This window comes from Ornithodoros turicata, chromosome 2 (genome assembly GCF_037126465.1).
Source record: "Ornithodoros turicata isolate Travis chromosome 2, ASM3712646v1, whole genome shotgun sequence".
NCBI lineage: Eukaryota > Metazoa > Arthropoda > Arachnida > Ixodida > Argasidae > Ornithodoros > Ornithodoros turicata.
Genome location: NC_088202.1, coordinates 59,109,781 through 59,123,856, shown reverse-complemented (window position 1 = coordinate 59,123,856; position 14,076 = coordinate 59,109,781).

The window sequence follows — 14,076 nt, the reverse complement described above, 5'->3', positions numbered from 1 at the left end:
CAACGCATTTAAAGTGGTACCATTGCACTTTACATCTGTCATTGTCACAGCAGATCACACGGCCTTCTTCTGGTTTTTGACACTTGCAGTAGAGCTGCTGCTGTGCTTGTGGCACTGGCTGAAGTACACGATGTGGTACACTGTCAGACTGCTTAGTGTGGCGACTGAACCACTTTGCTCGGAGTTCCGGCATTATCACTTTGGTGTAGAATTATCTTGCTTTAGAGAGCTCTCTGTTCATAAAGTCAATATCATAGTCTATTCTTTCCACATGAATCCAGTTTGGCGTCCAAATTACCAAGTCGGCATACAACCTTTGTGCGCAGAACATCTGTAGTTGTACTTGGTAGTAGTATCTGTGTTGGTATTTTAGGTGAATACCTCTGTTGTTCCTTTGTAGACAAAAGGAAGGCAGGTTCAGTGCCTCATCGAAAGTTAGGTTTGCTACTGCAAATGGGCACTTCAGTTCATAGACACCGGCACCACAACATGAACAGGACACAAGACCATCAGGGGTCGCTCCAACATAAGCATCACTGAGTGAGATTATTAAGCCACTTGCTTCAAAAGTCACACCTTCATGAAGGCATGTGGCACGTAACTCGTACTGAGCTCTTGCATTCTTCTCTTCTTTTCTGCCCCATTTTAGGGCAGCAGCATGAACAGGCTTTCCAACTTCACAAATCTTTTTCAGCAAGCTCATAGGCGGTTTCTCAACTCCAGCATGGCACACATCGTAGAAAACTGAAGCAGTTACCCTGCCTAGTCTGTACAAAAACCATTTGCGAGATTTTGCTTGGTCTCGGGTTTGCTCTTCAATGAGGCTCTGAGCCCTATTGCTTAGTTTCAGTGAACTAACTAATGCAGAACACTCTGATATCAGGTCAGTCAAGTTCTTATCAATTGCAGCTGGGTCATATAAGGACTTGGGCATTGCACCGGGGTACTTGGAGATCTCTGGGATATAAGGTTCACAGTAAGGTCCCAACAATGAAAGTACGGCTGGCTTGCAGCTGCTCCTGCTTAATCTGTTAAGGAATTTCTCGTATGCCTCTTGCGAAGGTACAGGGCAAGCAGCAGCAGGAGGAGGCCTCATCGAGCCTGTGTCAGTGGGGTTGGACTTATGCACTTGGTCAAGCTTTTCTTTCTTCTTTTTTGCTGATGAGAAGTCGAGCCTTGCTATTGGTCCTTTTGGTACGTGCAGTTTCTTCGGTGGTAGCCTCTGATTCTCTCTATCAGTTGACGGGAGAGACTCCCTGCTCCGAACAGCAACCTCCATGTAAAACAAAACAGCTGCAACATGTGAACACACCTCACCCACCCCTGCCATGTAGGAGCAGTGGGCAGTTACAATGTCTCCGTCACTCTCCAGTAGGACCCAGACAGCAAGTGGCTTGTCTCGCAGGCTTTGTGAGTGAGAGACCTGAAATACAGTGTGGCACAAACGGGGACATAAGATAAAGCTTGAAAAATCCTTCAGCTGTCATCGTATCCCAAGAGCCAGTTTTCGTGTAAGGCGATGTCAAATTTCAGATAAGAAGGTGGGTAACATTTTAAGAACCTGAAGCACCCTGGAGAGCTTGTGCAAAACTGAAATATGATTGTATGCGGGTGAGTGTACATAGGAACGTTCCAGGTGCCGTAAATTATATATATATACATTTTTTTCTTTTGTGTGAGGGGGGAGTGGGACTCATGTCGTAGACGACCTTTGGCTTAAGTTGCCTGAAATCATAGATTCAAGACGATGCGACGCTCTGCAGCCCGTTTATTTTCTGTCGGGTGTGTGTATGTGCAGGTCTACACGATATGTGGTCGGGTAAGGTAAGGCCCCCAGGTCAGCCAACGCGCTGGCGCCCTGCGCGTGAAGTGCATCGTCCCTAGATCACATTCGCGCGCACAGTGTTATTTTACATAAAACACTTGTTCAGGCTCAGGTGTGTCGCGGTTCATCAATGCTCCAACAATGGAAGTGCAAAGAATATGCTGTAGACATACCTCTGAGATTACCAGGACTCTGTTGCCTTGTACGATCCTCGTTCTCGGTTTCTCAACCCGACCGCTCGTCACGTAATTATGCGCTTCTAAGGATCTGAAAGCCTTCATTTGCTTTTTCGACAGGTAGCTAGTCGAAAGAACAAGGTAGTCGCTGATCTCTACAAGTCCTACTTTCGGATAGTGTTCTTCACCCGGTGAAAATGGCGAACGGTCCATCGTGTACGGATCCCCGCCGCACAACGCAACCTTCTCTTCGTACCGTTTTCTGTCCGCACTATGCAGTGCATCAATAAACTCTGATGCAGTCCACGATTTCCTTGATATCACAGCACTACAATGACAACAGAAGTTTGCAGGTCGGTAGGTACAAAACCATGAAATGTACGCAGTTGCGGGTACACTGACATACGCGCGGGCCGGAGAAACGCGGACGCTGGTTCACCAGAGAGAGGGATGCAGGAAAGGGTAAAGCTATGTGACGTCATGCGCACGGCACCTAGACCTCATCTTGATTCCGGGATCAAGACGAACGACACTAGTGTTGGTCGCGTTGTGTACTCAGAGCGTTAGCCGGAATCGTAGAGTTTTTTTCCGCAGCCCGACGATCCTTCATGCACACATATTTTTACCCTTAAAGGACAACGGAAGCGAAATTTGTCAATTGTAAAAAAGGGTTCGAACAAGGTGTAAATCTTACGTACGATTATGGTGCCATTAGTATTTTGCGAGTACGCTGTACGGATGGGCATATTTTTGACGATTACGAGCACGCTGGGCCGCCCACCCGAGACGATCGCCCATGGAGCGCGCCCGCTGCCGCAAAGCATTGCGGGAAAATCTGAGGAGCGCGTGACGTCAAATATCTCTCGAGCTCCATGTGCGGCTGCCAGGTGAACGGGATAAACACGGCGAATTCCGAACAACGCCACAAGATGTTCGATTCGGAGATCTCGTGGAAGACTGAAGGTGATATATCCGATGAGAGATGGGTTGGTACCTATGCTTCTTCGTCTCCGTTTTTTTCTCCATAGCGAGAATCAGACGTACGCCGAAACGCCAAGTGGAGGTAAAGATTTGTGCCTTCCGTTTTCGTGAAAATAAAGAAGGGGCCGCTCAACCTGATGTACTTCGTTGACAAGCCAAGGCTAATGAGCTCCTCTGGATTTGTTTTGAACCATTGGTCAACAATATGACTGTGCACTACTTGTGTTGTTTCACCTGTCTGAGGCATAGACGGATTCGCGCAGAGAATAAGTTTTCTGTGTTCGGAAACAATTGAAATATGACAGTCGTCAAAAAAAGTCAGACATCGGCGGAATTTTAACTACGCACCTCTCGATTGCCAGTCGAGCGCCAATGGCCAATACGGCCACGAAAACAACCACAGACTGGTAGAGCCTGTTTGTTCTGAAACATATCCTGGCCGAACGCAAGGTAAGACATCCAGCAATGTTAGCAACAAGACTCTCAACTCTAGAGAGAATGAGGTCACATTCCTTCGGATGGATTTTGGGGGCCAGCCTCGGTAGTGTTGTCTTTGTAATAAACGTCACTCGATGTTTGACGCTGTGTTTGTGCTGTCTATCCGTGTGTCTATCGTGCAAGGACACTATGTCCTGGCGTTGCCGAAAGGAACTCGGCAACATGCTGTAGCACAGCCATGAAAGACTTCACAAGCATGTACAATTTTTCTTGTCGCGGAAATCGGTGGTGGTGATGGTGATAGGGCTTGCCGTTGTCGGCCTCACGTATGTGGGCAACGTCACGACTGACGCCCTGGGGAAATGTGCGTCCTGGGCCGACTTCTAGGGGAACTGTGCCGACATATGTCTGAAAGCGTCTGAGGAAAACCCAGGAAAAACCCCAGACAGCACAGCCGGCACCGGGATTCGAACCCGGGTACCTCCCAGTCTCGACGTGACATGTCGCGGAAATCAACCTCCGATCGCAAAACAACCGCGAAAGGAAAGTCAGGAACTCCAACAGGAGAGACAACGCGCGTCACTTCCGTGGTCTGCTACAGCGTAGCGGCGACGCTCACTAGGGGCTCAGACTGCTCTGCGGCCGAATTTTATATCGCGATTATGGCGGCATTTCAACTAATATGCGTAAATCAAAGTCGAATTCCGGATTGTTTCGGTACACATCACAATATGAGGCAAACAGCTTTGCAGCTTATTTTCGCTTCCGTCGTCCTTTAACTTTCGGCGTCACTGGACATTTCATAGGCTCACCTTGAAACTTAAAACTGCACAACGGAATGTGAACGTTCACAGTGGCGAGCGGATGATGCTGATGACGAGCGTTATTGTCGATGCTCATGGCGCTTTCTGCTTTTGCGCGGCGGTGCAAGTTAATGCAGCAGACGACGCTCAGCAGTGAACGGCGGGGAACGTTTCTTACTTTTTGATCCCAGGGAATCTAGCTCGCATTACGGTTGGTACTGTTGCAGCTCTATGCACGTTATTTTATGGAGCTATTGAGTAAATGAAACTGGTGTAATATTACTCGCAGGATGCCAATCAAAATATAGCTGCTAAGATCCCGCATCAAAATCTTGCGCTATGTATTTTTACGCATGTAGTTATTAGTTGCGACTAGTGTGCACCACACCTTCGTTGTTATGCAAGCTGTTAGCCTAATTGGCTGTATCACAACACGTTCGATACTATACATCCACAGGATGTCCAGGGGACGTCCAGATGCAACGTCAGCACTGGATAAATCCAGGATATTTATGGATATTTCGGGACATCCAGAGGATGTCCAGTGGACATTCATTATGGATCTGGACGTTATGACCAAACTGGGATGTCCTGGGGACGTTGATGGTTGTCTGGGGAGTTTCATTGGTGCCAGTTAGCAATTTAAAGCTATCCGTATTATGTAGACCAGTCAGTCGAACCCCTATACCAGGTAACAAAAGCCTCCCTTGGTTTGTGAGGTCGGTGTTAACTTTCATGACAATTTCAAATAGTTTCCCCCACTTGTCCTAGCAATGCGGAACTTTGCATCCCGAGCGAGTGGATCATTTGCTGCATGTTCTCCTGTGTCATATGTATACATTGCACAATCATCTAAAGTCTTCTGCAGATGAGTATTCGTATGAAGTAGGGTATCAATCATACATCGATAGGAGTTCAAACAGTTACTGCTCGCAGGACGTTGATTCAAGTGAATGGTTACATATTTAAATAAAGCGGCACCCAAGTTGTTGACTGGGAATACAGTGTCCTCAGTGATACCATCTGCTCTTCGGGTAATTGGTTCACTCCCATCCGACCTCAATATCTGCATAGTTATATTAAAATACAGTGATGATAAATCGAGATACAAGTCTGAGAGATTTGTTATGTTCCATTCGATCGTCGATACTCCCCCGCTGATTGTAGAAACAGGATAATAAACTTGCGTCTCACATGATTCTATTGAAACTTGGGTAGGAGGTATGTTGAATGACTCACACTCCCCCTTCAAAGCCAGCTGGGACTGTGCGTGTACGTTGACCTGCGACATCTTTGCAAATGAAAGGGCACAATGCTTTCCTCATAGCTTTATTTGTTAGCATCTTACCTGAGCAAAAAGACTCTTTTTTCTTCCAATCCTCTTACCTGTTGACATTGCCCTCACAACCCAACCCTACCTTGGCCACTGTTTTTCGGAATGCGACGCCCGATCGCGATTCGAAGCATTGCCCACCACACTTTCTACAAGTGAAAGGCGACCCATTGTTCGACTTCTAACCAGCTTGGACGCTGATGCACACTTTTAACCCCTCACTGAGCAGCTGTTTTCAGAATGCGATCCCATTCACGATTCGAAGCATTGTCCACATCGTGAAAGGTGACCATGGTCCGTTTTGCTAACCGCCAGCCAATCCACTCCTCTAACCCCCCGCTGACCACATTTTTCGGAATGCGATTCTGTTCACGATTCGAAGCATTGTCCTCCAATCCCCCTTACCTTTTGACATTGCCCCCACAACCCAACCCTACCTGGGCCACCTGTTTTTTTTGGAATGCGACGCCCAATCGCGATTCGAAGCATTGTCCACCTCACTTTGTACACGTGAAAGGGCGACCCATTGTCCTGACTTCTAACCACTCTTGGGCGCCAATCCACACCCGTTTTCGGAGTGCGACCCTATTCGAAAACGTTTTCTTTATAAAGAAGCAACATCAATGTGTGAAAAAAAATGTGTCTTCTTCATTTCATGGTTACAGCTGGGGGATTAATCGAAAATGACTCTTCTCTTCCTCTTTTTCCTTCGATGTCCACTGCCTGCAATCTCCTTCAAATTCTGTGTCCCTAATTCATTTGAGCTTGCTCTCAGTGCCTGTTTGATGGTTTGCCCTTCAGATAGCTTTTTCGCCAAATTTTTCGCTGCGCTCATCGCAGTACGGGCTATGTAAGGCTTTGCACGATGCAAAAGTGGCAATGCTAGCTTATACAAAGAACTAAAGAAGCCATTCCCAGTTTGAAACAGTGGCCCTTTGTATGGTACAAGATCACTAAGTCCTGATCCATAATGGATCTCTGGCACTTCTTTAAGATACATTTTTCAAGTGTAGAACTAAAGTTGTACGACCTGGTCCTCTAAAATGAAGTGGACGACCTGTCTCATCATACAACTTAATCGAAATTGACGTGATTTTGTTCTGTAACTGCTTCAAATATTGCACGTTATGGAAGCTGTAATGAATCTGGGGATCATCTTTATGTAAATATGGGACGAGTTTCAAAATGGGAAACTTTTTTGCACCTATATGAGATGATTCGATAATGTCACAATAAATCATGAAATTATGAAACAATGGTTTAAGATTGAGTGGTGTTGTTCCGGTGGTGCTGTTTGCAATAGACTGAATTGGTGCAAAACCCAACATATTACTCAAATATTCAGAAAGATCTATAGTTACTCCATCAACAGGAGTGAAAGTAAACAGCCGTGTATCTTCACTGTACGTTAGTATAGCATTGCTACCTATCACATCTCTGATAGCTTGTAGAAGCGAACGCTGTGTCTCGTAATAATTTGGTGGAACTTGGACTTCTTCCGTCGCAAGTATTACTTTTTCTAGAACACCACCAAAACTGAATGTATATGGATCTCCAATGTATTGTGTTGAATTTTCTGACAGTTTATTAGAGTTTAATTTGAGGAGTCTCTTGAGTTGTTCAGGGATAACAAAGAGAGACGTGGGACCAATAATGTATAGGTATTGTTTTGGAATAGTATCTTTGCATCGATTTTATATCTTTTAAAGAAGCGATTTAGTGTGACACTGATAGAGCGACCTGGTGTGAATATGATTGGAGCATATTGTGTAATGATAGTCACCTCTTCCTTTAAAAGCATCCTTGAGATAGCTTCCTCTCCCATGTACGTGTTCTGACGTGGAACTTTAGCACCTACAACTTTCAAACCCTGTATAGTGGACACACCCATGGCTTGTTGCAGTTCTTCGTCCAAAAATTTAATAGAAGGAATTATTTGAGGTAGTTGGAATGTGTACCTTCCATCAACATCATAACCAAATACGATGTTGAATTCTTTTAAAAAATCTTGCAGCGCGTGTTCCAAAGTAGATATATCACAACAACTCCCTTACGCAGCTCAATAATGCTTCTGAAAGTAATATGTATAGTAGCATCGTTAGTCTGTAGAACGTTGTAGAATATATTAGAGATGGAAAGTTCATGCAGGCCGACTTCATATTCTTCATTGACTTGTACTGGTGCACTCAGAGAAATTGTAAAGTAATTGAGACTGTTGTTCGGGTGCATATCCATGCAATCATTGGATAGGAGATACATGTAAAAATCAGAACTTGGCGACATCTTGGGCTGGAACCCAGGAATTAAATGAGTCATCATAACCTAGCCATTTCACTTTATAATGTGTGACACCGTTTATTTTCTTTCGACTTACTATGCGTTCAATTGGGTATGGGTCGTCTTGCGATTTCACTACGCGTTGCAATTCATTGGCATACTAAGTTGCATCGTCTTTGACCCCGTCTGGACCAGCTATGTAAAACACTGGTGGATCCCAGTTCTTGTATCGCGCGATCGTGTAGACAACTACCCCAACAACACAGAAACGTCCTGCGATTGTCCCCAGGATGTCAACCCCGGACGACGATGACATCCTGAGGAAGTTATCAACTGGTCCCCCCAGTGTTACCTCCGTGTTAAAGTGGGACTCACGGTCATATCACCTGCACATCCTCAGGGTGTCAACCTGGAACAATCGCAGGACTTTGTGAGGACGACTTCACCGGCACCCGTAACTCATTTTTCTGCGTATAATTTATACGAAACCAGACGCAGTCCTGATAACTTCTCTTTTTCCATACATCTTGATTAACTTTCGCAATACAATCTCGCTGTTTGTTTCTAGTACAATTCATAACGGACAAGGAGCTCAGCGATTTAAAAGAAAGCAGAGAGAAATATAAAAGACGCAAAAAAAAATCTTGGCAGGGGCACGAAGTCGGAGAAACCCACTCCGAAAGGTACTAGAATTCTCTTCCGAAGCTAACACAGATACTGTTTATCACTTATAACGCGATCCTCCGTGCATTCGAGAGTCATGCTCGCCTGTGACACAAAACGAAGGGTGAGCTATCCATCTTTCTTTCTATTACGCAAAGCAAGAATACTGAAAGGGAGGAATTGATTGAGGTATTAGGTCCACATCAGTGCAAAGTCTGCGTTTCTTACTCCATTTGGTTTGAGAAGTTCAGGTAGGAGCTTTGAAAGTCAAAAGCAGTGCGACAGAATCGCGCGTTTCTCTCCATTCCACGAGTAATGCGCTCCATTTATCATACAGTCATCCTTTTAGATGCAGAGAATTTTATCCTGGACCACCCTTTATTTCAGAAAAATGTCAATCAGGTCCCAAATGTATTTAGAAAGTCTGAACAGGTAAACTAAACAAAGTAATATTTCTCGTCCCGCTGGCTACCCACAGGTACTTGCACAGGACGTACCTGAATGACTCTTCACGGACAATCCGAGAGCGTTATCCTCAGGACGTCCTGAGGATAACATCGAAGGACGAGGATACGATGGCACTGTGGGGACGTCCTGAGGACCGCGTGTGTTCTTTGGGTAAGGACCAGTGTCTAATGTACCCCTTGTCAAAAATTGATCTATTGGTGAGAACACACACCTGATCACCAATATTCAATGGAAGCTTTTTTGGTTTGTTGTCATTTTTACTGTGAAGTCTATTGAATAGTTCAATCTCATTATTTTTATCGACGTCGTTCGGGGCCATCTTGATAGTCGAGTGATATGACGAATTGTAGTCGGCGATGATCTTTGGCAGGGCAGCAATGTACTTGTGATGACCTTTACTGGCAAGATAACGATAAAGTCTAGCTTTAATACTTCTAATTGCGCGTTCGATGACCGCGGCCTTCAAAGGGGAAAATGAGCTGAATAAATGTATTGAGTGACGTTTACACCATGTTTTCACGTGTTTGTTGTAGAACTCTCTCCCTCTATCCACCTGCACGTGATGGGGATAGTTTTTATGGCTGTACAACCCCCAAGAACACACGTGGTCCTCAGGATGTCCTCAAAGCGTCATCACATCCTCGTCCGTGATGGGATGAACGGAAGAGGTCCACAGGCTGTCATCATAGGAGCTTCCAGTGATTGTCATTTGCGTACATCCTGTGGTCGTCAACCGAAGGACAAGCACAGAAGAAGTAAATTATTTTAATACTGCGTTGTGCATTTTAATACCTGCTAGCCAGTAATCAACTTCCCGATTTATTTCTCATTACCCAATACAATCAAAGAAGGAGTGCTCATGCATAAATTAAAAAAATATATATATAAAAATAAAAGAGATATAGGGGCGCAAATACTGATCGTCAGATTTTAAAAGAATCCGTCCATGTGCAGAGTTTGACGTGCACTAAAATACAGTTTGCTAGACCTTTCACTGCGGTCTTGTTGCATGAGTGTCCGCAGAGGGTCCCTGGCAGGATGTTGCGCGGAGCCTTTTATTTCCGAAGAGACAAAAAATAATAGCGTTTCACTGCTCAAGCTTCACTTACTATGCATGCATCAAACCAAAGCAGTAAGAAACACGGACACTACCTTGATAGCGATTTAATACTCCAAGGAATTTCTCACTTCATTGTTGGTTATGTGCGAAATCAAGTTAAACTTAGATACCTCACCCTTTGTTTTGACTGAGATGCGAAGAGGACTCCCGAATCTGCTGAAGTTCGGAAGACAAGCAATAACTTGTATCTGCTCTGTCTTGGAAAGGAAATGCTGCTGCATCATATGCCTTTCTAAGTGGTTTCACAGGTTTTAGTGACCTAGGGGCATTTTATGTATCTCTCTTTTTTTTTTGCCTTTTAAACTGTGACACTCATTGTATGTGATGAGAAATACGCTGAACGAAATACAGATGAGAAACCACGAATGGTAGCTGGTGACCGAGGCTGAAAATATATAAAAAACACACACACGCTGACTGGGTGCTGCAAATGTGCCCTCACTTCCCAAAATAAATAACTCACTGATTTATCTGCTTGCTCCCGGAACTGTACTAGCCGCGTCATTTGGTAGCTTCCACAGGAGGTCCAGAGGACATGACGGGGAGTCTCACTTTGTCACATTTCTAACAAATTGAGGACCTGGTAGGGACCCAGCAAACCAGAGACGTCCCCTGAACATCCATGTCATATCCTGACTCGGAGGTTGGAACGTCCCAGGGAACACGCCACAAATCCCATAGACATCATCTGTACGTCCAGGGAACAAAAAAATCTTCCCTTGTTGCACATTCCACGAACATCCCACAAACGTACAGTAGACGTCCGTGGGATATTGACAGCTTTGAGATCGAGATGACGCATGGATGTTTATTGGGAGCTTGAAGTTGCTTTTATCATCTTCAAATCATATTTTGAAACATTTTGCGACAGTTGTGTGTGTGTGTGTGTAGGGGGCTGGTGTCGGCACCATTAACAGACCCGTAACTATAGAGAGTGGCCCCCACATAACTATTTCATTCCCTGTTGCCCCACTGTACCCGTTTCTGGTAATTCCCATAACGGACACAGAGCGCGGTGGTTTAAATAAAGCTCACAGTCCAAAAAGAGCTTCAAAAGGTACTAGCATTCCCTTTCCAAGAGAAAACAAATACTATATTGATTGTCGCGCGAACTTCCGCGAAATCGAGGGTACTCCTCGCATCTGAAACAAAACGGATGGTGAGCTGTCTAAGTATAATCCGATTATGCACAAAAACAACAGTCAAGTGACGAGTTGTGTGGTGCGTTAACTCTGCAACAAGGTAACGCCTGTGTTTCTTACTGCTGTTGGTCTGAGACACTCAGTATAGGTTCATCAAAGTCAAATTTGAGAGTGCCACAGAATTCCGCATGCAGAGATGCGGAATCTTGGGGACTTGATCAATCCTTTCTTCACATCTTCACCACGCTTGGTCTTAATGGGTGTAGCCATGAGTCTTCTTGATAAGCAGTCTATCACAATGAGTATGAAGGAAAATCCTTTATTTTGTTTCTTGTACTGCAGGATTGAAATCAGGTCTGCTTGATGAAGATCGTCGATGTGCAGTGAGATGGTCTTTCTTCTCTTAAATCTTCGTCTTCCTTCTTTGTAAAGTGTGCAGATGTCATCTCACTGTAGTTCTTCGATTGCCTGTTTCTTAGGATGTTTCGACCTCTGCAGTATTGGGCAACCCCTCCCAAACCAGCGTTTGGATCCCTATAATTCATTCTTCTTCTGTGATATATTCATCTGATGATGATGATGAAAGCAACTTTGTTCTTTGGGGTGATTTATACGTTTCCCAGAGTATACGTTTCCTTGCTTTCCTCTTCTGATGTATTTGGTGTGACTGCAAGAACTTTGCCACTTTTCGGTACCAAGCAGGCTTCCCTTTCTTGTGTCCGGACAGATGCAACACCAATTCTTTTATATTAGAACCAGTGATTGTTTGGTTGTTAAGAATGATTTCTCCCTTATCATTCCCAGTCAAGCTCCTAGGTAGCACTGACACTACGCGTCTTACTTTTTTAATATTGTCATTAGTAGGAAGCGAATTGTAATCAAATGAGCGTCCCATTGGAAGTGACTCATCGTTTTTTTCTTCCTGTACTGTGGGTGCTGGCTCTGTTTCATTAGATGGTTTCTGATGATTTTTTGTAATGTAGTACATATTCGTTTTACTTAAATATGATCGCTTTCGTTAGATTCCAGAATTGATTCGATAGGAGTCAATACCTCGACCTTTGTAGCCATTTTTTAGACACATACTGTTTTTGCTAGAACACGAACTGCGACACCACCGCGCACACTGGTTAATCCTGTGAGTAATAAGGGGATCAGTGGCACTAATCCTCCCCTCTGACAACAGAGGAAGGATCTTAGTCTTTTTGGTGATTTGTGCAGCGTTTTATATGCAATGTATCGAATGGTGTGTTTATACTTTTCCAGCTCTTTGAACAAGCTGGGCGGTAGCTTAATATTACCATTCAATATATTCAATATATTCTTACAGACTTCAGAAAGAGCTTCTATTCTATGAGGTGGCACCTCCTTTAGAATCTCATTGCGCTCTTTAGGAGTATACGTTGCAAGGACTTTTAGAAAAGTTAAATGATGACGTAGACTTTTCATTTTGGCAAGAAAACAAAGTGGCGAATGTTTCCAGTAATGTCTGTTCGCCATCGAAATTGAGACTGCGTCAGAGGGTGTAGGTAAGTCACCAGATAACCAAATGGTTTCTCTGTTGCCTGCGCAAACGCACTGATAAAGTACGGTAATTGAGCTTTGCTGAAGATCTGGCATCCTAAAAGTTCCAGTTGCGTGCGTGACCTTAAATTATTAAATAATATTATATATGTGCTATTGTGAGATAATGTTCTATAGTTGATGTCGTTGTGAAATAAGTACTGACAAAGAAAAATAATGGATGCGTTCTTATGATGTGATGCTCTCGTATAGAGATGAACCATTTCTTGCATCACATTCTTCTCAGTCATGAGCTCGTCGACTATAATGAAAGTAGGCACGCTCTCATCCCATGTCTTTGGTAGCTCTTTCTGGAATGTAACCTCATTTGCGAATTCATTTTGCCTGGTGGCATCATATTTGCTAACGTAAAAGATTTGCTCTGGGACTACAGTAAATACCGTAAGATTTCTTAGAATATTACGAACGAGATAAGTTTTACCCGACATGGAAGGACCGCAAATAATATCCCTTGCAGGGTGTAAAAAAGCAAACCGACCTGCGTCAGACATCACGATGCAAAAGTAAATGAGACAATGAATAAGTGATGATGTGAGAAATGGATTTATTGTACATCTCACCAATACCCATCGATTTGATCGTCTTGACTTTTTGCGGAACAACGCTTCATTTCTATAAGACGCTCGTGTGCGAGGAACCTCCTCACAGCTTCTGCTTTTGCTTCATATATTTCTTGTTTAAGTCGCCATTTTTTCTCGTCCGCCATCTCCCTCTCATCATATTCCTTTCCAAAACATCGAGTCAAAAGCTTCCATGCAGCTCCCATTTTGTGTAGAAAGTTGATAGATGAGTTGATCTTTGGTAAATGACGATTGCAACTCCCCACTCGGGGATGTAATAAAAGGTGTGGAAAGGGAATAAGATGTATTTTGCATGTTGATGCATGTTCAAATGCGAGAAGGAAACCCCTCTCTACGCGACGCGCGGCCGCGAAACGCGCGGGGCGGTCTTGGCGCGCGCTCTTCCTTGGCGCAAAGTATCTTGCTCCAAATACCTTCCCATCTGGAGCGGAGGGTACCGATGGTCGGAACTATCTTTGGTTAGCAGTATCTTTCCCCTTCTACTACTCGTTCGCTATGTTTTGTCCTTATATCGATCCTTTGATGTTGCCTGCTGGCATAGCCCTCTGATTTGTAGCATTGGCGATTGCTAGTTTTATTTGCTAGGTTTATTTGCAAGTCCTATACAAAAACTGCCGAGTACCACCACACTCCATGGCGGGAAAAACGACTCCCTTTCTTCTCTATCGTCCCGCAAAAAATGGGA